The following is a 22,262-nucleotide window of genomic DNA, read 5'->3' as shown; positions in this document are numbered from 1 at the left end:
GGTACTGTGCTGATTGAAAGCTGTCTAACATGCACAGTATGGTCTGCAATTACTTTTTATCTGCGTTTTGATGCAAATTATTTTAACAATGAATTAAGTAGTTATACAGAGAACTACATTCAGAGCTTCTTTCATATTGACCAGAAGGAGGTTTTTAAAGCTTTTAGCTGTATTAAAGACGGGAAGAGCCCAGGCCCTGATAGCATTGGAGGCAGACTTAAAAAATTGTGCTAATGAACTGAGTGGTATATTCTCTTCCATCTTCCATTTGTCTCTGCTACAGCAGAGAGTTCCTACAATGTGGAAGAAGTCACTGGTAGTACCAGTAGTAACATTTCCCCAAACCTTGAATGAATGTAGACCTGTAGCCCTGTAAGCTTTTGAACACATTGTTAAGGGTGAGATTATGGCCAAGGTTCAGGACCAATTATATCCCCTGCAGTTTGCTTATAGGACGGGAAGAGGGGTGGAGGATGCAACCATCACTCTCATGAACTAGGTTCTTAACCACCTGGAGGGTGGTAAGACTCATGCCAGGCTTCTGTTCATAGACTTTTCTTCTGCTTTCAGCTGTATGTTTTAGCAGATGGGCTTTTATCACTTTTTGAACTTGGATTTTAATATTGTTTGCGTTTTATCGACTTATCGATAAATCAATTATTGTAAGAAATTATTTAATGCCAATTTTTAATATCTTTGAAACAATTTAGGGCGTTCTCAGATTAACAATTCTTGTCTACACTCACTGGGAAATAAAATTGGAAATCGTTGGTGTAACAGTGATAAGATATGCTGTACTTCTGAAAATGTGAGCTCAAAGGAAGCATATACAGTGAAAATAACAAGGGGCCTGAAATCGACCCTTGAGGAACACCACAATGTAATTGAGCCACCGTAGAAAAATAATTACCTAAATGTACACAGAACGTCCTTTAGATAGGAGGAAAACCACTGAAGAGCCATACCCTGGATCCCAACCGTACATTCTAAACAATTGAGTAGAAGATTATGGTTGATTGTGTCGAATGCTGCATTAAGATCTAATAAAACCTGAGACGACAGGTGAACCTGAATCCATGGAGACAAGAATATCATTAGTGACCCTCAACAATGCAGATTCAGTGCTGTGCAGGGGTCTACAACCAGACTGAAATGTATCTAATATATTGAATGTATTTAGATAGGAGTAGAGCTGCAAATAAACAACTCTCTCCAAAACCTTAGAAATATAAGGCAGTTTGGAAATTGGTCTTTAATTATTGTGTATTGCTGAATCCAATTGTTTTTTTAACAAAGGATGTAGAGTTGCATGTTTAAAACTACTTGAAACAACTCCACTTGCTAATGAGCTGTTAGTTATAGCTAACACACTAGAACTAATAGTCGTAAAAACTTCTTTAAGAAGGCGTGGAGAAAGAATATCCAGTTTATAGCTGGAACACTTCATCTTGGAGACTACATCTGCTAACTGTTCTGACGTAACTGGTTCAAAGGGAGTCAAGGAGCTGGACGAGAAAGGAATAAGTGGTTGGTCGAATACTGAAGGTACAATCGCACCCTTAATCTGCTCAATTGTGTGAATAAAGAAGTTTAAAAATGTGTCACAGTTCTCTTGGGTGGCATCCAGACAAGCAGTTTTAATTGGGTTTAAAACAGAATCAATTATTTTGATAATAACTTTTGGTCGATTTACATTATCACAGATTAATATAGAGAAAAACTTGGCTTTTGCTTCCTTTACTCCTCTCTGATAGTTTATTAAACACGTATTTAAAACATCATAAGAGACCTGTCTCGTTTCCACTTACGCTGAGCTTTTCTGCAAACTTGTCTAAGTGCAGGGGTGATGTCATTTAACCAAGGCTGTGAAACGCACTTGACTCTCTTTGGCATGAGCAGAGCGACATTATCAAGAGTAAAAGTACAAGATTTATTTAAAGCTTCAACCAATGATTCAATGTCTAGTCCAGCTTAAACATCATCCATGAAATATATTAAATAAAATTATGAAAACTGATTGGTAGTAGATGAGTGAATGGACTGGGAGTAACATCAGGGCTGAGAAAAAGGGAAAGGATATGTAGACACAGACTTGAACATTATTGAATACTGATCAGAAATGACAGTATCTAAGAACTCTAAATTGGATAAAGACAGCACAAGATCTAATCTATGACCAATATTATGTGGATCAAACTCACGACCTTCAGATTATGAGACGGAAGCGCTACCTACTGCGGGTCAGGCTCCAGTCCTACTGTCAGAGTTTGCCATGAAATCTCTTCAGCTCACAGGTTATCGTATAGCTCTCTGCAGAGAGGGAAATTGTTTTCTTCATTGTCGTGGACTAAGATGATGACATGATGTGATGTTTTGCCCCTCAATTCTACATTTCTCCATAATTGCAATAGCTCAATCTCACACACAGGAACCTAGGGACCAAACTGGTAGCTTTGACAAACCAAAGAATTTCAGTTGGGTCAATTTCCTATGATGGGTACGAGGGGATGAACAATTGCGGCGTTTCCTGACGCAATGGCCGCGTGACATTTTGTGCGCTAGTGTGGAACAGCTAAGAGTCCTGCTCTGGCTCTGCCAATCCACGGCCTAAAATGCTTCTCAAAGACAGTCTGTTTCTGCCCGGTTCTGACCCGGGGACCTTTCGCGCGTAAAGCGAACATGATGACCACTACACTACAAAAACCACGGACAGTCAGAGTCCTAATGGAGCTCTGTTTAGGAGCACAGCAGAAAAACAACCTTATCTCTCATGTTGCATCCCCAAAAAAAGGATGCAGGAGAAAGCTACAGAATTGTGCAGCAATTGTCCACTATCTATCTGTGAACTTTACTTCATTCAGTTAGCAGTGTAATGCACAGGATACGTGCCCTGTTGTGATAATAGTCCCACAATTAGCAAAGTCAAAGCAAACTGAGCTGGAAGATCACGCAACATACCAGAGCAGCCATGGCTTGGACGGTATTACCTCCTAGCTCTGACAGTATTATTACTTCTCATCCACACTACAAGGTTTGCCATTTCTGCAACTACAACTACCACCACCTCCACTGACACTGCCAACAACAACAGGAGCCAAAGCTATGAGATGAGGCAGTTTGTAGGCTCTCAAGCTATCTCAGAGTGCAAATATTTCAGTGTAGGTTCGTGCAGTTTCCGTTTGCCATGCTGACAGTGAGTCACCGATCATGGTAAGTTGGAGCGTTTGCTCTATACGCCAGCGACATATGTGCTCCTCGTGCAAAACGGGCTGAGAAAACGTCACGGAGGTTGACGCATGGTCTAAATGAAGGTGCATGACAAGCCTGTGCGACCTGGCAGATTGCAGATGTGCTAGAGGTATGCAAAATATGTCAAGCAGCTTCCACAAACATAGTTCTGCCTCGTGTGAGGATCGAAGTCACGGCCTTCAGATTATAAGACTGATGTGCTACCTACTGCGCTAACAAGGCTGCACTTTAGGCTTTAGTCCTACTGTCTGAGTTTGTCATAAAATCTCTTCACCTCACAGGTTATCACGGAGGTTGACGCATGGTCTAAATGAAGGTGCGTGACACGCCTGTTCCACCTGGTAGATTGCAGATATGCTAGAGGTCAGGCTTCAGTCCTACAGTCTGAGTTTGCCACGAAATCTCTTCTGCTCACAGGTTATCGTATAGCTCTCTGCGGAGAGGGAAATTGTTTTCTTCATTGTTGTGGACTAAGATGATGACATGATGTGATGTTTTGCCCCTCAATTCTCCATTTCTCCATAATTGCAATAGCTCAAACTCACACACAGGAACCTAGGGACCAAACTGGTAGCTTTGCCAAAACAAAGAATTTCAGTTGGGTCAATTTCCTATGATGGGTACGAGGGGATGAACAATTGCGGCGTTTCCTGACGCAATGGCCGCGTGACATTTTGTGCGCTAGTGTGGAACAGCTAAGAGTCCTGCTCTGGCTCTGCCAATCCACGGCCTAAAATGCTTCTCAAAGACAGTCTGTTTCTGCCCGGTTCTGACCCGGGGACCTTTTGCGCGTAAGCAATCGTGATGACCACTACACTACAGAAACCACAGACAGTCAGTGTCCTAATGGAGCTCTGTTTAGGAGCGCAGCAGAAAAACAACCTTATCTCTCATGTTGCATCCCCAAAAAAAGGATGCAGGAGAAAGCTACAGAATTGTGCAGCAATTGTCCACCATCTATCTGTGAACTTTACTTTATTCAGTAAGCAGTGTAATGCACAGGATACGTGCCCTGTTGTGATAATAGTCCCACAATTAGCAAAGTCAAAGCAAACTGAGCTGGAAGATCACGCAACATACCAGAGCATCCATGGCTTGGACGGTATTACCTCCTAGCTCTGACAGTATTATTACTTCTCATCCACACTACAAGGTTTGCCATTTCTGCAACTACAACTACCACCACCTCCACTGACACTGCCAACAACAACAGGAGCCAAAGCTATGAGATGAGGCAGTTTGTAGGCTCTGAAGCTATCTCAGAGTCCAAATATTTCAGTGTAGGTTTGTGCAGTTTCTGTTTGCCGATCATGGTAAGTTGGAGCGTTTGCTCTATACGCCAGCGACATATGTGCTCCTCGTGCAAAACGGGCTGAGAAAACGTCACGGAGGTTGACGCATGGTCTAAATGAAGGTGCGTGACAAGCCTGTGCGACCTGGCAGATTGCAGATGTGCTAGAGGTATGCAAAATATGACAGTCAGCTTCCACAAACATAGTTCTGCCTCGTGTGAGGATCGAAGTCACGGCCTTCAGATCATGAGACTGACGTGCTACTTACTGCGCTAACGAGGCTGCACTTTAGGCTTCAGTCCTACTGTCTGAGTTTGTCATGAAATCTCTTCACCTCACAGGTTATCACGGAGGTTGACGCATGGTCTAAATGAAGGTGCGTGACACGCCTGTTCGACCTGGTAGATTGCAGATATGCTAGAGGTCAGGCTTCAGTCCTACAGTCTGAGTTTGCCACGAAATCTCTTCTGCTCACAGGTTATCGTATAGCTCTCTGCGGAGAGGGAAATTGTTTTCTTCATTGTTGTGGACTAAGATGATGACATGATGTGATGTTTTGCCCCTCAATTCTCCATTTCTCCATAATTGCAATAGCTCAAACTCACACACAGGAACCTAGGGACCAAACTGGTAGCTTTGCCAAAACAAAAAATTTCAGTTGGGTCAATTTCCTATGATGGGTACGAGGAGATGAACAATGGCGGCGTTTCCTGACGCGATGGCCGCGTGACATTTTGTGCGCTAGTGTGGAACAGCTAAGAGTCCTGCTCTGGCTCTGCCAATCCACGGCCTAAAATGCTTCTCAAAGACAGTCTGTTTCTGCCCGGTTCTGACCCGGGGACCTTTTGCGCGTAAGCAATCGTGATGACCACTACACTACAGAAACCACAGACAGTCAGTGTCCTAATGGAGCTCTGTTTAGGAGCGCAGCAGAAAAACAACCTTATCTCTCATGTTGCATCCCCAAAAAAAGGATGCAGGAGAAAGCTACAGAATTGTGCAGCAATTGTCCACCATCTATCTGTGAACTTTACTTTATTCAGTAAGCAGTGTAATGCACAGGATACGTGCCCTGTTGTGATAATAGTCCCACAATTAGCAAAGTCAAAGCAAACTGAGCTGGAAGATCACGCAACATACCAGAGCATCCATGGCTTGGACGGTATTACCTCCTAGCTCTGACGGTATTATTACTTCTCATCCACACTACAAGGTTTGCCATTTCTGCAACTACAACTACCACCACCTCCACTGACACTGCCAACAACAACAGGAGCCAAAGCTATGAGATGAGGCAGTTTGTAGGCTCTGAAGCTATCTCAGAGTCCAAATATTTCAGTGTAGGTTTGTGCAGTTTCCGTTTGCCATGCTGACAGTGAGTCACCGATCATGGTAAGTTGGAGCGTTTGCTCTATACGCCAGCGACATATGTGCTCCTCGTGCAAAACGGGCTGAGAAAACGTCACGGAGGTTGACGCATGGTCTAAATGAAGGTGCGTGACAAGCCTGTGCGACCTGGCAGATTGCAGATGTGCTAGAGGTATGCAAAATATGACAGTCAGCTTCCACAAACATAGTTCTGCCTCGTGTGAGGATCGAAGTCACGGCCTTCAGATCATGAGACTGACGTGCTACTTACTGCGCTAACGAGGCTGCACTTTAGGCTTCAGTCCTACTGTCTGAGTTTGTCATGAAATCTCTTCACCTCACAGGTTATCACGGAGGTTGACGCATGGTCTAAATGAAGGTGCGTGACACGCCTGTTCGACCTGGTAGATTGCAGATATGCTAGAGGTCAGGCTTCAGTCCTACAGTCTGAGTTTGCCACGAAATCTCTTCTGCTCACAGGTTATCGTATAGCTCTCTGCGGAGAGGGAAATTGTTTTCTTCATTGTTGTGGACTAAGATGATGACATGATGTGATGTTTTGCCCCTCAATTCTCCATTTCTCCATAATTGCAATAGCTCAAACTCACACACAGGAACCTAGGGACCAAACTGGTAGCTTTGCCAAAACAAAAAATTTCAGTTGGGTCAATTTCCTATGATGGGTACGAGGAGATGAACAATGGCGGCGTTTCCTGACGCGATGGCCGCGTGACATTTTGTGCGCTAGTGTGGAACAGCTAAGAGTCCTGCTCTGGCTCTGCCAATCCACGGCCTAAAATGCTTCTCAAAGACAGTGTGTTTTTGCCCGGTTCTGACCCGGGGACCTTTCGGGCGTAAAGCAAACGTGATGACCACTACACTACAGAAACCACAGACAGTCAGTGTCCTAATGGAGCTCTGTTTAGGAGCACAGCAGAAAAACAACCTTATCTCTCATGTTGCATCCCCAAAAAAAGGATGCAGGAGAAAGCTACAGAATTGTGCAGCAATTGTCCACTATCTATCTGTGAACTTTACTTCATTCAGTTAGCAGTGTAATGCACAGGATACGTGCCCTGTTGTGATAATAGTCCCACAATTAGCAAAGTCAAAGCAAACTGAGCTGGAAGATCACGCAACATACTAGAGCAGCCATGGCTTGGACGGTATTACCTCCTAGCTCTGACAGTATTATTACTTCTCATCCACACTACAAGGTTTGCCATTTCTGCAACTACAACTACCACCACCTCCACTGACACTGCCAACAACAACAGGAGCCAAAGCTATGAGATGAGGCAGTTTGTAGGCTCTCAAGCTATCTCAGAGTGCAAATATTTCAGTGTAGGTTCGTGCAGTTTCCGTTTGCCATGCTGACAGTGAGTCACCGATCATGGTAAGTTGGAGCGTTTGCTCTATACGCAAGCGACATATGTGCTCCTCGTGCAAAACTGGCTGAGAAAATGTCACGGAGGTTGACGCATGGTCTAAATGAAGGTGCGTGACAAGCCTGTGCGACCTGGCAGATTGCAGATGTGCTAGAGGTATGCAAAATATGACAAGCAGCTTCCACAAACATAGTTCTGCCTCATGTGAGGATTGAACTCACGGCCTTGAGATTATGAGACTGACGCGCTACTTACTGCGCTAACAAGGCTGCACTTTAGCCTTCAGTCCTACTGTCTGAGTTTGTCATGAAATCTCTTCACCTCACAGGTTATCACGGAGGTTGACGCATGGTCTAAATGAAGGTGCATGACAAGCCTGTGCGACCTGGCAGATTGCAGATGTGCTAGAGGTATGCAAAATATGACAGTCAGCTTCCACAAACATAGTTCTGCCTCGTGTGAGGATCGAAGTCACGGCCTTCAGATCATGAGACTGACGTGCTACTTACTGCGCTAACAAGTCTGCACTTTAGGCTTCAGTCCTACTGTCTGAGTTTGTCATGAAATCTCTTCACCTCACAGGTTATCACGGAGGTTGACGCATGGTCTAAATGAAGGTGCGTGACACGCCTGTTCCACCTGGTAGATTGCAGATATGCTAGAGGTCAGGCTTCAGTCCTACTTTCTGAGCTTGCCAAGAAATCTCTTCAGCTCACAGCTTATCGTGTAGCTCTCTGCGGAGAGGGAAATTGTTTTCTTCATTGTTGTGGACTGAGATGATGACATGATGTGGTTTTGCCCCTCAATTCTCCATTTCTCCATATTTGCAAAAGCTCAAACTCACACACAGGAACCTAGGGACCAAACTGGTAGCTTTGCCAAACCAATGAATTTCAGATCGGTCAATTTCCTATGATGGGTACGAGGGGATGAACAATTGCGGCATTTCCTGACGCTATGGCCGCGTGACATTTTGTGCGCTAGTGTGGAACAGCTAAGAGTCCTGCTCTGGCTCTGCCAATCCACGGCCTAAAATGCTTCTCATAAGACAGTCTGTTTCTGCCCGGTTCTGACCCGGGGACCTTTCGCGTGTAAAGCGAACGTGATGACCACTACACTACAGAAAGTCAGCTTCCTAATGTAGCTCTGTTTAGGAGCACAGCAGAAAAACAACCTTATCTCTCCTGTTGCATCCCCAAAAAAAGGATGCAGGAGAAACCTACAGAATTGTGCAGCAATTGTCCACTATCTATCTATGAACTTTACTTCATTCAGTTAGCAGTGTAATGCACAGGATACGTGCCCTGTTGTGATAATTGTCCCACATTTAGCAAAGAAAAAGCAAACTGAGCTGGAAAATCACTCAAGATACCAGAGCAGCCATGGCTTGGATGGAATTACCTCCTAGCTCTGACGGTATTATTACTTCTCATCCACACTACAAGGTTTGCCATTTCTGCAACTACAACTACCACCACCTCCACTGACACTGCCAACAACAACAGGAGCCAAAGCTATGAGATGAGGCAGTTTGTAGGCTCTCAAGCTATCTCAGAGTGCAAATATTTCAGTGTAGGTTCGTGCAGTTTCCGTTTGCCATGCTGACAGTGAGTCACCGATCATGGTAAGTTGGAGCGTTTGCTCTATACGCCAGCGACATATGTGCTCCTCGTGCAAAACGGGCTGAGAAAACGTCACGGAGGTTGACGCATGGTCTAAATGAAGGTGCGTGACAAGCCTGTGCGACGTGGCAGATTGCAGATGTGCTAGAGGTATGCAAAATATGACAGTCAGCTTCCACAAACATAGTTCTGCCTCGTGTGAGGATCGAAGTCACGGCCTTCAGATCATGAGACTGACGTGCTACTTACTGCGCTAACGAGGCTGCACTTTAGGCTTCAGTCCTACTGTCTGAGTTTGTCATGAAATCTCTTCACCTCACAGGTTATCACGGAGGTTGACGCATGGTCTAAATGAAGGTGCGTGACACGCCTGTTCGACCTGGTAGATTGCAGATATGCTAGAGGTCAGGCTTCAGTCCTACAGTCTGAGTTTGCCACGAAATCTCTTCTGCTCACAGGTTATCGTATAGCTCTCTGCGGAGAGGGAAATTGTTTTCTTCATTGTTGTGGACTAAGATGATGACATGATGTGATGTTTTGCCCCTCAATTCTCCATTTCTCCATAATTGCAATAGCTCAAACTCACACACAGGAACCTAGGGACCAAACTGGTAGCTTTGCCAAAACAAAAAATTTCAGTTGGGTCAATTTCCTATGATGGGTACGAGGAGATGAACAATGGCGGCGTTTCCTGACGCGATGGCCGCGTGACATTTTGTGCGCTAGTGTGGAACAGCTAAGAGTCCTGCTCTGGCTCTGCCAATCCACGGCCTAAAATGCTTCTCAAAGACAGTGTGTTTTTGCCCGGTTCTGACCCGGGGACCTTTCGGGCGTAAAGCAAACGTGATGACCACTACACTACAGAAACCACAGACAGTCAGTGTCCTAATGGAGCTCTGTTTAGGAGCACAGCAGAAAAACAACCTTATCTCTCATGTTGCATCCCCAAAAAAAGGATGCAGGAGAAAGCTACAGAATTGTGCAGCAATTGTCCACTATCTATCTGTGAACTTTACTTCATTCAGTTAGCAGTGTAATGCACAGGATACGTGCCCTGTTGTGATAATAGTCCCACAATTAGCAAAGTCAAAGCAAACTGAGCTGGAAGATCACGCAACATACTAGAGCAGCCATGGCTTGGACGGTATTACCTCCTAGCTCTGACAGTATTATTACTTCTCATCCACACTACAAGGTTTGCCATTTCTGCAACTACAACTACCACCACCTCCACTGACACTGCCAACAACAACAGGAGCCAAAGCTATGAGATGAGGCAGTTTGTAGGCTCTCAAGCTATCTCAGAGTCCAAATATTTCAGTCTAGGTACGTGCAGTTTCCGTTTGCCAAGCTGACAGTGAGTCACCGATCAAGGGTAAGTTGGAGCGTTTGCTCTATACGCAAGCGACATATGTGCTCCTTGTGCAAAACGGGCTGAGAAAACGTCACGGAGGTTGACGCATGGTCTAAATGAAGGTGCGTGACACGCCTGTGCGACCTGGCAGACTGCAGATGTGCTAGAGGTATGCAAAATATGTCAAGCAGCGTCCACAAACATAGTTATGCCTCGTGTGAGGATCGAACTCACGGCCTTCAGATTATGAGACTGACACGCTACCTACTGCGCTAACGAGGCTGCACTTTTGGCTTTAGTCCTACTGTCTGAGTTTGTCATGAAATCTCTTCACCTCACAGGTTATCACGGAGGTTGACGCATGGTCTAAATGAAGGTGCGTGACACGCCTGTTCCACCTGGTAGATTGCAGATATGCTAGAGGTCAGGCTTCAGTCCTACTTTCTGAGCTTGCAAAGAAATCTCTTCAGCTCACAGCTTATCGTGTAGCTCTCTGCGGAGAGGGAAATTGTTTTCTTCATTGTTGTGGACTGAGATGATGACATGATGTGGTTTTGCCCCTCAATTCTCCATTTCTCCATATTTGCAAAAGCTCAAACTCACACACAGGAACCTAGGGACCAAACTGGTAGCTTTGCCAAACCAATGAATTTCAGATCGGTCAATTTCCTATGATGGGTACGAGGGGATGAACAATTGCGGCATTTCCTGACGCTATGGCCGCGTGACATTTTGTGCGCTAGTGTGGAACAGCTAAGAGTCCTGCTCTGGCTCTGCCAATCCACGGCCTAAAATGCTTCTCATAAGACAGTCTGTTTCTGCCCGGTTCTGACCCGGGGACCTTTCGCGTGTAAAGCGAACGTGATGACCACTACACTACAGAAACCACAGACAGTCAGCTTCCTAATGGAGCTCTGTTTAGGAGCACAGCAGAAAAACAACCTTATCTCTCCTGTTGCATCCCCAAAAAAAGGATGCAGGAGAAACCTACAGAATTGTGCAGCAATTGTCCACTATCTATCTATGAACTTTAATTCATTCAGTTAGCAGTGTAATGCACAGGATACGTGCCCTGTTGTGATAATAGTCCCACATTTAGCAAAGAAAAAGCAAACTGAGCTGGAAAATCACGCAAGATACCAGAGCAGCCATGGCTTGGATGGTATTACCTCATAGCTCTGACGGTATTATTACTTCTCATCCACACTACAAGGTTTGCCATTTCTGCAACTACAACTACCACCACCTCCACTGACACTGCCAACAACAACAGGAGCCAAAGCTATGAAATGAGGCAGTTTGTAGGCTCTCAAGCTATCTCAGAGTCCAAATATTTCAGTCTAGGTACGTGCAGTTTCCGTTTGCCAAGCTGACAGTGAGTCACCGATCAAGGGTAAGTTGGAGCGTTTGCTCTATACGCAAGCGACATATGTGCTCCTTGTGCAAAATGGGCTGAGAAAACGTCACGGAGGTTGACGCATGGTCTAAATGAAGGTGCGTGACACGCCTGTGCGACCTGGCAGATTGCAAATGTGCTAGAGGTATGCAAAATATGTCATGCAGCATGCACAAACATAGTTCTGCCTCATGTGAGGATCGAACTCACGGCCTTCAGATTATGAGACTGACGCGCTAAATACTGCGCTAACGAGACTGCACTTTAGGCTTTAGTCCTACTGTCTGAGTTTGTCATGAAATCTCTTCACCTCACAGGTTATCACGGAGGTTGACGCATGGTCTAAATGAAGGTGCGTGACACGCCTGTTCCACCTGGTAGATTGCAGATATGCTAGAGGTCAGGCTTCAGTCCTACTTTCTGAGCTTGCCAAGAAATCTCTTCAGCTCACAGCTTATCGTGTAGCTCTCTCCGGAGAGGGAAATTGTTTTCTTCATTGTTGTGGACTAAGATGATGACATGATGTGGTTTTGCCCCTCAATTCTCCATTTCTCCATATTTGCAAAAGCTCAAACTCACACACAGGAACCTAGGGACCAAACTGGTAGCTTTGCCAAACCAATGAATTTCAGATCGGTCAATTTCCTATGATGGGTACGAGGGGATGAACAATTGCGGCATTTCCTGACGCTATGGCCGCGTGACATTTTGTGTGCTAGTGTGGAACAGCTAAGAGTCCTGCTCTGGCTCTGCCAATCCACGGCCTAAAATGCTTCTCATAAGTCAGTCTGTTTCTGCCCGGTTCTGACCCGGGGACCTTTCGCATGTAAAGCGAACGTGATGACCACTACACTACAGAAACCACAGACAGTCAGCTTCCTAATGGAGCTCTGTTTAGGAGCACAGCAGAAAAACAACCTTATCTCTCCTGTTGCATCCCCAAAAAAAGGATGCAGGAGAAACCTACAGAATTGTGCAGCAATTGTCCACTATCTATCTATGAACTTTACTTCATTCAGTTAGCAGTGTAATGCACAGGATACGTGCCCTGTTGTGATAATAGTCCCACATTTAGCAAAGAAAAAGCAAACTGAGCTGGAAAATCACGCAAGATACCAGAGCTGCCTTGGCTTGGATGGTATTACCTCCTAGCTCTGACGGTATTATTACTTCTCATCCACACTACAAGGTTTGCCATTTCTGCAACTACAACTACCACCACCTCCACTGACACTGCCAACAACAACAGGAGCTAAAGCTTTGAAATAAGGCAGTTTGTAGGCTCTCAAGCTATCTCAGAGTCCAAATATTTCAGTCTAGGTACGTGCAGTTTCCGTTTGCCAAGCTGACAGTGATTCACCGATCAAGGGTAAGTTGGAGCGTTTGCTCTATACGCAAGCGACATATGTGCTCCTTGTGCAAAATGGGCTGAGAAAACGTCACGGAGGTTGACGCATGGTCTAAATGAAGGTGCGTGACACGCCTGTGCGACGTGGCAGATTGCAGATGTGCTAGAGGTATGCAAAATATGTCAATCAGCGTCCACAAACATAGTTCTGCCTCGTGTGAGGATCAAACTCACGGCCTTCAGATTATGAGACTGACGCGCTAAATACTGCGCTAACGAGGCTGCACTTTAGGCTTTAGTCCTACTGTCTGAGTTTGTCATGAAATCTCTTCACCTCACAGGTTATCACGGAGGTTGACGCATGGTCTAAATGAAGGTGCGTGACACGCCTGTTCCACCTGGTAGATTGCAGATATGCTAGAGGTCAGGCTTCAGTCCTACTTTCTGAGCTTGCCAAGAAATCTCTTCAGCTCACAGCTTATCGTGTAGCTCTCTCCGGAGAGGGAAATTGTTTTCTTCATTGTTGTGGACTAAGATGATGACATGATGTGGTTTTGCCCCTCAATTCTCCATTTCTAAATATTTGCAAAAGCTCAAACTCACACACAGGAACCTAGGGACCAAACTGGTAGCTTTGCCAAATCAATGAATTTCACATCGGTCAATTTCCTATGATGGGTACGAGGGGATGAACAATTGCGGCATTTCCTGACGCTATGGCCGCGTGACATTTTGTGTGCTAGTGTGGAACAGCTAAGAGTCCTGCTCTGGCTCTGCCAATCCACGGCCTAAAATGCTTCTCATAAGTCAGTCTGTTTCTGCCCGGTTCTGACCCGGGGACCTTTCGCATGTAAAGCGAACGTGATGACCACTACACTACAGAAACCACAGACAGTCAGCTTCCTAATGGAGCTCTGTTTAGGAGCACAGCAGAAAAACAACCTTATCTCTCCTGTTGCATCCCCAAAAAAAGGATGCAGGAGAAACCTACAGAATTGTGCAGCAATTGTCCACTATCTATCTATGAACTTTACTTCATTCAGTTAGCAGTGTAATGCACAGGATACGTGCCCTGTTGTGATAATAGTCCCACATTTAGCAAAGAAAAAGCAAACTGAGCTGGAAAATCACGCAAGATACCAGAGCTGCCTTGGCTTGGATGGTATTACCTCCTAGCTCTGACGGTATTATTACTTCTCATCCACACTACAAGGTTTGCCATTTCTGCAACTACAACTACCACCACCTCCACTGACACTGCCAACAACAACAGGAGCCAAAGCTATGAAATAAGGCAGTTTGTAGGCTCTCAAGCTATCTCAGAGTCCAAATATTTCAGTCTAGGTACGTGCAGTTTCCGTTTGCCAAGCTGACAGTGATTCACCGATCAAGGGTAAGTTGGAGCGTTTGCTCTATACGCAAGCGACATATGTGCTCCTTGTGCAAAATGGGCTGAGAAAACGTCACGGAGGTTGACGCATGGTCTAAATGAAGGTGCGTGACACGCCTGTGCGACGTGGCAGATTGCAGATGTGCTAGAGGTATGCAAAATATGTCAATCAGCGTCCACAAACATAGTTCTGCCTCGTGTGAGGATCGAACTCACGGCCTTCAGATTATGAGACTGACGCGCTAAATACTGCGCTAACGAGGCTGCACTTTAGGCTTTAGTCCTACTGTCTGAGTTTGTCATGAAATCTCTTCACCTCACAGGTTATCACGGAGGTTGACGCATGGTCTAAATGAAGGTGCGTGACACGCCTGTTCCACCTGGTAGATTGCAGATATGCTAGAGGTCAGGCTTCAGTCCTACTTTCTGAGCTTGCCAAGAAATCTCTTCAGCTCACAGCTTATCGTGTAGCTCTCTCCGGAGAGGGAAATTGTTTTCTTCATTGTTGTGGACTAAGATGATGACATGATGTGGTTTTGCCCCTCAATTCTCCATTTCTCCATATTTGCAAAAGCTCAAACTCACACACAGGAACCTAGGGACCAAACTGGTAGCTTTGCCAAACCAATGAATTTCAGATCGGTCAATTTCCTATGATGGGTACGAGGGGATGAACAATTGCGGCATTTCCTGACGCTATGGCCGCGTGACATTTTGTGTGCTAGTGTGGAACAGCTAAGAGTCCTGCTCTGGCTCTGCCAATCCACGGCCTAAAATGCTTCTCATAAGTCAGTCTGTTTCTGCCCGGTTCTGACCCGGGGACCTTTCGCATGTAAAGCGAACGTGATGACCACTACACTACAGAAACCACAGACAGTCAGCTTCCTAATGGAGCTCTGTTTAGGAGCACAGCAGAAAAACAACCTTATCTCTCCTGTTGCATCCCCAAAAAAAGGATGCAGGAGAAACCTACAGAATTGTGCAGCAATTGTCCACTATCTATCTATGAACTTTACTTCATTCAGTTAGCAGTGTAATGCACAGGATACGTGCCCTGTTGTGATAATAGTCCCACATTTAGCAAAGAAAAAGCAAACTGAGCTGGAAAATCACGCAAGATACCAGAGCTGCCTTGGCTTGGATGGTATTACCTCCTAGCTCTGACGGTATTATTACTTCTCATCCACACTACAAGGTTTGCCATTTCTGCAACTACAACTACCACCACCTCCACTGACACTGCCAACAACAACAGGAGCCAAAGCTATGAAATGAGGCAGTTTGTAGGCTCTCAAGCTATCTCAGAGTCCAAATATTTCAGTCTAGGTACGTGCAGTTTCCGTTTGCCAAGCTGACAGTGAGTCACCGATCAAGGGTAAGTTGGAGCGTTTGCTCTATACGCAAGCGACATATGTGCTCCTTGTGCAAAATGGGCTGAGAAAACGTCACGGAGGTTGACGCATGGTCTAAATGAAGGTGCGTGACACGCCTGTGCGACGTGGCAGATTGCAGATGTGCTAGATGTATGCAAAATATGTCAAGCAGCGTCCACAAACATAGTTCTGCCTCGTGTGAGGATCGAACTCACGGCCTTCAGATTATGAGACTGACGCGCTAAATACTGCGCTAACGAGGCTGCACTTTAGGCTTTAGTCCTACTGTCTGAGTTTGTCATGAAATCTCTTCACCTCACAGGTTATCACGGAGGTTGACGCATGGTCTAAATGAAGGTGCGTGACACGCCTGTTCCACCTGGTAGATTGCAGATATGCTAGAGGTCAGGCTTCAGTCCTACTTTCTGAGCTTGCCAAGAAATCTCTTCAGCTCACAGCTTATCGTGTAGCTCTCTCCGGAGAGGGAAATTGTTTTCTTCATTGTTGTGGACTAAGATGATGACATGATGTGGTTTTGCCCCTCAATTCTCCATTTCTAAATATTTGCAAAAGCTCAAACTCACACACAGGAACCTAGGGACCAAACTGGTAGCTTTGCCAAATCAATGAATTTCACATCGGTCAATTTCCTATGATGGGTACGAGGGGATGAACAATTGCGGCATTTCCTGACGCTATGGCCGCGTGACATTTTGTGTGCTAGTGTGGAACAGCTAAGAGTCCTGCTCTGGCTCTGCCAATCCACGGCCTAAAATGCTTCTCATAAGTCAGTCTGTTTCTGCCCGGTTCTGACCCGGGGACCTTTCGCATGTAAAGCGAACGTGATGACCACTACACTACAGAAACCACAGACTGTCAACTTCCTAATGGAGCTCTGTTTAGGAGCACAGCAGAAAAACAACCTTATCTCTCCTGCTGCATCCCCAAAAAAAGGATGCAGGAGAAACCTACAGAATTGTGCAGCAATTGTCCACTATCTATCTATGAACTTTACTTCATTCAGTTAGCAGTGTAATGCACAGGATACGTGCCCTGTTGTGATAATAGTCCCACATTTAGCAAAGAAAAAGCAAACTGAGCTGGAAAATCACGCAAGATACCAGAGCTGCCTTGGCTTGGATGGTATTACCTCCTAGCTCTGACGGTATTATTACTTCTCATCCACACTACAAGGTTTGCCATTTCTGCAACTACAACTACCACCACCTCCACTGACACTGCCAACAACAACAGGAGCCAAAGCTATGAAATGAGGCAGTTTGTAGGCTCTCAAGCTATCTCAGAGTCCAAATATTTCAGTCTAGGTACGTGCAGTTTCCGTTTGCCAAGCTGACAGTGAGTCACCGATCAAGGGTAAGTTGGAGCGTTTGCGCTATACGCAAGCGACATATGTGCTCCTTGTGCAAAATGGGCTGAGAAAACGTCACGGAGGTTGACGCATGGTCTAAATGAAGGTGCGTGACACGCCTGTGCGACCTGGCAGACTGCAGATGTGCTAGAGGTATGCAAAATATGTCAAGCAGCGTCCACAAACATAGTTCTGCCTCGTGTGAGGATCGAACTCACGGCCTTCAGATTATGAGACTGACACGCTACCTACTGCGCTAACGAGGCTGCACTTTTGGCTTTAGTCCTACTGTCTGAGTTTGTCATGAAATCTCTTCACCTCACAGGTTATCACGGAGGTTGACGCATGGTCTAAATGAAGGTGCGTGACACGCCTGTTCCACCTGGTAGATTGCAGATATGCTAGAGGTCAGGCTTCAGTCCTACTTTCTGAGCTTGCCAAGAAATCTCTTCAGCTCACAGCTTATCGTGTAGCTCTCTGCGGAGAGGGAAATTGTTTTCTTCATTGTTGTGGACTGAGATGATGACATGATGTGGTTTTGCCCCTCAATTCTCCATTTCTCCATATTTGCAAAAGCTCAAACTCACACACAGGAACCTAGGGACCAAACTGGTAGCTTTGCCAAATCAATGAATTTCACATCGGTCAATTTCCTATGATGGGTACGAGGGGATGAACAATTGCGGCATTTCCTGACGCTATGGCCGCGTGACATTTTGTGTGCTAGTGTGGAACAGCTAAGAGTCCTGCTCTGGCTCTGCCAATCCACGGCCTAAAATGCTTCTCATAAGTCAGTCTGTTTCTGCCCGGTTCTGACCCGGGGACCTTTCGCATGTAAAGCGAACGTGATGACCACTACACTACAGAAACCACAGACTGTCAGCTTCCTAATGGAGCTCTGTTTAGGAGCACAGCAGAAAAACAACCTTATCTCTCCTGCTGCATCCCCAAAAAAAGGATGCAGGAGAAACCTACAGAATTGTGCAGCAATTGTCCACTATCTATCTATGAACTTTACTTCATTCAGTTAGCAGTGTAATGCACAGGATACGTGCCCTGTTGTGATAATAGTCCCACATTTAGCAAAGAAAAAGCAAACTGAGCTGGAAAATCACGCAAGATACCAGAGCTGCCTTGGCTTGGATGGTATTACCTCCTAGCTCTGACGGTATTATTACTTCTCATCCACACTACAAGGTTTGCCATTTCTGCAACTACAACTACCACCACCTCCACTGACACTGCCAACAACAACAGGAGCCAAAGCTATGAAATGAGGCAGTTTGTAGGCTCTCAAGCTATCTCAGAGTCCAAATATTTCAGTCTAGGTACGTGCAGTTTCCGTTTGCCAAGCTGACAGTGAGTCACCGATCAAGGGTAAGTTGGAGCGTTTGCGCTATACGCAAGCGACATATGTGCTCCTTGTGCAAAATGGGCTGAGAAAACGTCACGGAGGTTGACGCATGGTCTAAATGAAGGTGCGTGACACGCCTGTGCGACCTGGCAGACTGCAGATGTGCTAGAGGTATGCAAAATATGTCAAGCAGCGTCCACAAACATAGTTCTGCCTCGTGTGAGGATCGAACTCACGGCCTTCAGATTATGAGACTGACACGCTACCTACTGCGCTAACGAGGCTGCACTTTTGGCTTTAGTCCTACTGTCTGAGTTTGTCATGAAATCTCTTCACCTCACAGGTTATCACGGAGGTTGACGCATGGTCTAAATGAAGGTGCGTGACACGCCTGTTCCACCTGGTAGATTGCAGATATGCTAGAGGTCAGGCTTCAGTCCTACTTTCTGAGCTTGCCAAGAAATCTCTTCAGCTCACAGCTTATCGTGTAGCTCTCTGCGGAGAGGGAAATTGTTTTCTTCATTGTTGTGGACTGAGATGATGACATGATGTGGTTTTGCCCCTCAATTCTCCATTTCTCCATATTTGCAAAAGCTCAAACTCACACACAGGAACCTAGGGACCAAACTGGTAGCTTTGCCAAACCAATGAATTTCAGATCGGTCAATTTCCTATGATGGGTACGAGGGGATGAACAATTGCGGCATTTCCTGACGCTATGGCCGCGTGACATTTTGTGCGCTAGTGTGGAACAGCTAAGAGTCCTGCTCTGGCTCTGCCAATCCACGGCCTAAAATGCTTCTCATAAGACAGTCTGTTTCTGCCCGGTTCTGACCCGGGGACCTTTCGCGTGTAAAGCGAACGTGATGACCACTACACTACAGAAACCACAGAAAGTCAGCTTCCTAATGTAGCTCTGTTTAGGAGCACAGCAGAAAAACAACCTTATCTCTCCTGTTGCATCCCCAAAAAAAGGATGCAGGAGAAACCTACAGAATTGTGCAGCAATTGTCCACTATCTATCTATGAACTTTACTTCATTCAGTTAGCAGTGTAATGCACAGGATACGTGCCCTGTTGTGATAATTGTCCCACATTTAGCAAAGAAAAAGCAAACTGAGCTGGAAAATCACGCAAGATACCAGAGCAGCCATGGCTTGGATGGAATTACCTCCTAGCTCTGACGGTATTATTACTTCTCATCCACACTACAAGGTTTGCCATTTCTGCAACTACAACTACCACCACAACCACTGACGCTGCCAACAACAACAGGAGCCAAAGCTATGAAATGAGGCAGTTTGTAGGCTCTCAAGCTATCTCAGAGTCCAAATATTTCAGTCTAGGTACGTGCAGTTTCCGTTTGCCAAGCTGACAGTGAGTCACCGATCAAGGGTAAGTTGGAGCGTTTGCTCTATACGCAAGCGACATATGTGCTCCTTGTGCAAAACGGGCTGAGAAAACGTCACGGAGGTTGACGCATGGTCTAAATGAAGGTGCGTGACACGCCTGTGCGACCTGGCAGATTGCAGATGTGCTAGAGGTATGCAAAATATGTCAAGCAGCGTCCACAAACATAGTTCTGCCTCGTGTGAGGATCGAACTCACGGCCTTCAGATTATGAGACTGACGCGCTAAATACTGCGCTAACGAGGCTGCACTTTAGGCTTTAGTCCTACTGTCTGAGTTTGTCATGAAATCTCTTCACCTCACAGGTTATCACGGAGGTTGACGCATGGTCTAAATGAAGGTGCGTGACACGCCTGTTCCACCTGGTAGATTGCAGATATGCTAGAGGTCAGGCTTCAGTCCTACTTTCTGAGCTTGCCAAGAAATCTCTTCAGCTCACAGCTTATCGTGTAGCTCTCTCCGGAGAGGGAAATTGTTTTCTTCATTGTTGTGGACTAAGATGATGACATGATGTGGTTTTGCCCCTCAATTCTCCATTTCTAAATATTTGCAAAAGCTCAAACTCACACACAGGAACCTAGGGACCAAACTGGTAGCTTTGCCAAATCAATGAATTTCACATCGGTCAATTTCCTATGATGGGTACGAGGGGATGAACAATTGCGGCATTTCCTGACGCTATGGCCGCGTGACATTTTGTGTGCTAGTGTGGAACAGCTAAGAGTCCTGCTCTGGCTCTGCCAATCCACGGCCTAAAATGCTTCTCATAAGTCAGTCTGTTTCTGCCCGGTTCTGACCCGGGGACCTTTCGCATGTAAAGCGAACGTGATGACCACTACACTACAGAAACCACAGACAGTCAGCTTCCTAATGGAGCTCTGTTTAGGAGCACAGCAGAAAAACAACCTTATCTCTCCAGTTGCATCCCCAAAAAAAGGATGCAGGAGAAACCTACAGAATTGTGCAGCAATTGTCCACTATCTATCTATGAACTTTACTTCATTCAGTTAGCAGTGTAATGCACAGGATACGTGCCCTGTTGTGATAATAGTCCCACATTTAGCAAAGAAAAAGCAAACTGAGCTGGAAAATCACGCAAGATACCAGAGCTGCCTTGGCTTGGATGGTATTACCTCCTAGCTCTGACGGTATTATTACTTCTCATCCACACTACAAGGTTTGCCATTTCTGCAACTACAACTACCACCACCTCCACTGACACTGCCAACAACAACAGGAGCCAAAGCTATGAAATGAGGCAGTTTGTAGGCTCTCAAGCTATCTCAGAGTCCAAATATTTCAGTCTAGGTACGTGCAGTTTCCGTTTGCCAAGCTGACAGTGAGTCACCGATCAAGGGTAAGTTGGAGCGTTTGCTCTATACGCAAGCGACATATGTGCTCCTTGTGCAAAATGGGCTGAGAAAACGTCATGGAGGTTGACGCATGGTCTAAATGAAGGTGCGTGACACGCCTGTGCGACGTGGCAGATTGCAGATGTGCTAGAGGTATGCAAAATATGTCAAGCAGCGTCCACAAACATAGTTCTGCCTCGTGTGAGGATCGAACTCACGGCCTTCAGATTATGAGACTGACGCGCTAAATACTGCGCTAACGAGGCTGCACTTTAGGCTTTAGTCCTACTGTCTGAGTTTGTCATGAAATCTCTTCACCTCACAGGTTATCACGGAGGTTGACGCATGGTCTAAATGAAGGTGCGTGACACGCCTGTTCCACCTGGTAGATTGCAGATATGCTAGAGGTCAGGCTTCAGTCCTACTTTCTGAGCTTGCCAAGAAATCTCTTCAGCTCACAGCTTATCGTGTAGCTCTCTCCGGAGAGGGAAATTGTTTTCTTCATTGTTGTGGACTAAGATGATGACATGATGTGGTTTTGCCCCTCAATTCTCCATTTCTAAATATTTGCAAAAGCTCAAACTCACACACAGGAACCTAGGGACCAAACTGGTAGCTTTGCCAAATCAATGAATTTCACATCGGTCAATTTCCTATGATGGGTACGAGAGGATGAACAATTGCGGCATTTCCTGACGCTATGGCCGCGTGACATTTTGTGCGCTAGTGTGGAACAGCTAAGAGTCCTGCTCTGGCTCTGCCAATCCACGGCCTAAAATGATTCACATAAGACAGTTGGTTTCTGCCCGGTTCTGACTCGGGGACCTTTCGCGTGTAAAGCGAACGTGATGACCACTACACTACAGAAACCACAGACAGTCAGCTTCCTAATGGAGCTCTGTTTAGGAGCACAGCAGAAAAACAACCTTATCTCTCCTGTTGCATCCCCAAAAAAAGGATGCAGGAGAAACCTACAGAATTGTGCAGCAATTGTCCA

General features: G+C 45.7%; 22 non-coding genes across 22 annotated transcripts; all 22 read right to left on the bottom strand.

The window, feature by feature from the left end:
- Positions 1–3,398: 3,398 nt before the first annotated feature.
- On the bottom strand, positions 3,399–3,471 carry trnai-uau (transfer RNA isoleucine (anticodon UAU)). The gene has a single exon. It is a non-coding gene; the product is annotated as a tRNA-Ile (tRNA).
- A 1,279-nt stretch (positions 3,472–4,750) lies between these two features.
- Positions 4,751–4,823, bottom strand: trnam-cau (transfer RNA methionine (anticodon CAU)). Its single transcript has one exon. It is a non-coding gene; the product is annotated as a tRNA-Met (tRNA).
- A 1,298-nt stretch (positions 4,824–6,121) lies between these two features.
- Positions 6,122–6,194, bottom strand: trnam-cau (transfer RNA methionine (anticodon CAU)). The gene has a single exon. It is a non-coding gene; the product is annotated as a tRNA-Met (tRNA).
- Positions 6,195–7,493: 1,299 nt separating this feature from the next.
- trnam-cau (transfer RNA methionine (anticodon CAU)) lies at positions 7,494–7,566 on the bottom strand. Its single transcript has one exon. It is a non-coding gene; the product is annotated as a tRNA-Met (tRNA).
- A 1,543-nt stretch (positions 7,567–9,109) lies between these two features.
- trnam-cau (transfer RNA methionine (anticodon CAU)) lies at positions 9,110–9,182 on the bottom strand. The gene has a single exon. It is a non-coding gene; the product is annotated as a tRNA-Met (tRNA).
- A 1,300-nt stretch (positions 9,183–10,482) lies between these two features.
- trnam-cau (transfer RNA methionine (anticodon CAU)) lies at positions 10,483–10,555 on the bottom strand. The gene has a single exon. It is a non-coding gene; the product is annotated as a tRNA-Met (tRNA).
- Positions 10,556–11,086: 531 nt separating this feature from the next.
- trnav-uac (transfer RNA valine (anticodon UAC)) lies at positions 11,087–11,159 on the bottom strand. Its single transcript has one exon. It is a non-coding gene; the product is annotated as a tRNA-Val (tRNA).
- Positions 11,160–11,854: 695 nt separating this feature from the next.
- On the bottom strand, positions 11,855–11,927 carry trnam-cau (transfer RNA methionine (anticodon CAU)). Its single transcript has one exon. It is a non-coding gene; the product is annotated as a tRNA-Met (tRNA).
- A 531-nt stretch (positions 11,928–12,458) lies between these two features.
- Positions 12,459–12,531, bottom strand: trnav-uac (transfer RNA valine (anticodon UAC)). The gene has a single exon. It is a non-coding gene; the product is annotated as a tRNA-Val (tRNA).
- A 695-nt stretch (positions 12,532–13,226) lies between these two features.
- Positions 13,227–13,299, bottom strand: trnam-cau (transfer RNA methionine (anticodon CAU)). The gene has a single exon. It is a non-coding gene; the product is annotated as a tRNA-Met (tRNA).
- Positions 13,300–13,830: 531 nt separating this feature from the next.
- Positions 13,831–13,903, bottom strand: trnav-uac (transfer RNA valine (anticodon UAC)). Its single transcript has one exon. It is a non-coding gene; the product is annotated as a tRNA-Val (tRNA).
- Positions 13,904–14,598: 695 nt separating this feature from the next.
- On the bottom strand, positions 14,599–14,671 carry trnam-cau (transfer RNA methionine (anticodon CAU)). Its single transcript has one exon. It is a non-coding gene; the product is annotated as a tRNA-Met (tRNA).
- A 531-nt stretch (positions 14,672–15,202) lies between these two features.
- On the bottom strand, positions 15,203–15,275 carry trnav-uac (transfer RNA valine (anticodon UAC)). The gene has a single exon. It is a non-coding gene; the product is annotated as a tRNA-Val (tRNA).
- A 695-nt stretch (positions 15,276–15,970) lies between these two features.
- On the bottom strand, positions 15,971–16,043 carry trnam-cau (transfer RNA methionine (anticodon CAU)). The gene has a single exon. It is a non-coding gene; the product is annotated as a tRNA-Met (tRNA).
- A 531-nt stretch (positions 16,044–16,574) lies between these two features.
- trnav-uac (transfer RNA valine (anticodon UAC)) lies at positions 16,575–16,647 on the bottom strand. Its single transcript has one exon. It is a non-coding gene; the product is annotated as a tRNA-Val (tRNA).
- Positions 16,648–17,342: 695 nt separating this feature from the next.
- On the bottom strand, positions 17,343–17,415 carry trnam-cau (transfer RNA methionine (anticodon CAU)). The gene has a single exon. It is a non-coding gene; the product is annotated as a tRNA-Met (tRNA).
- Positions 17,416–17,946: 531 nt separating this feature from the next.
- On the bottom strand, positions 17,947–18,019 carry trnav-uac (transfer RNA valine (anticodon UAC)). The gene has a single exon. It is a non-coding gene; the product is annotated as a tRNA-Val (tRNA).
- Positions 18,020–18,714: 695 nt separating this feature from the next.
- On the bottom strand, positions 18,715–18,787 carry trnam-cau (transfer RNA methionine (anticodon CAU)). The gene has a single exon. It is a non-coding gene; the product is annotated as a tRNA-Met (tRNA).
- A 531-nt stretch (positions 18,788–19,318) lies between these two features.
- trnav-uac (transfer RNA valine (anticodon UAC)) lies at positions 19,319–19,391 on the bottom strand. The gene has a single exon. It is a non-coding gene; the product is annotated as a tRNA-Val (tRNA).
- Positions 19,392–20,086: 695 nt separating this feature from the next.
- trnam-cau (transfer RNA methionine (anticodon CAU)) lies at positions 20,087–20,159 on the bottom strand. The gene has a single exon. It is a non-coding gene; the product is annotated as a tRNA-Met (tRNA).
- A 531-nt stretch (positions 20,160–20,690) lies between these two features.
- trnav-uac (transfer RNA valine (anticodon UAC)) lies at positions 20,691–20,763 on the bottom strand. The gene has a single exon. It is a non-coding gene; the product is annotated as a tRNA-Val (tRNA).
- A 695-nt stretch (positions 20,764–21,458) lies between these two features.
- On the bottom strand, positions 21,459–21,531 carry trnam-cau (transfer RNA methionine (anticodon CAU)). Its single transcript has one exon. It is a non-coding gene; the product is annotated as a tRNA-Met (tRNA).
- Between the last annotated feature and the right edge of the window lie 731 nt (positions 21,532–22,262).

The sequence above is a fragment of the Amia ocellicauda genome, chromosome 13 (assembly GCF_036373705.1).
Source record: "Amia ocellicauda isolate fAmiCal2 chromosome 13, fAmiCal2.hap1, whole genome shotgun sequence".
NCBI lineage: Eukaryota > Metazoa > Chordata > Actinopteri > Amiiformes > Amiidae > Amia > Amia ocellicauda.
Note: the sequence above shows the minus strand (reverse complement) of the source record. Positions and strands in the feature narration are given on the sequence as shown.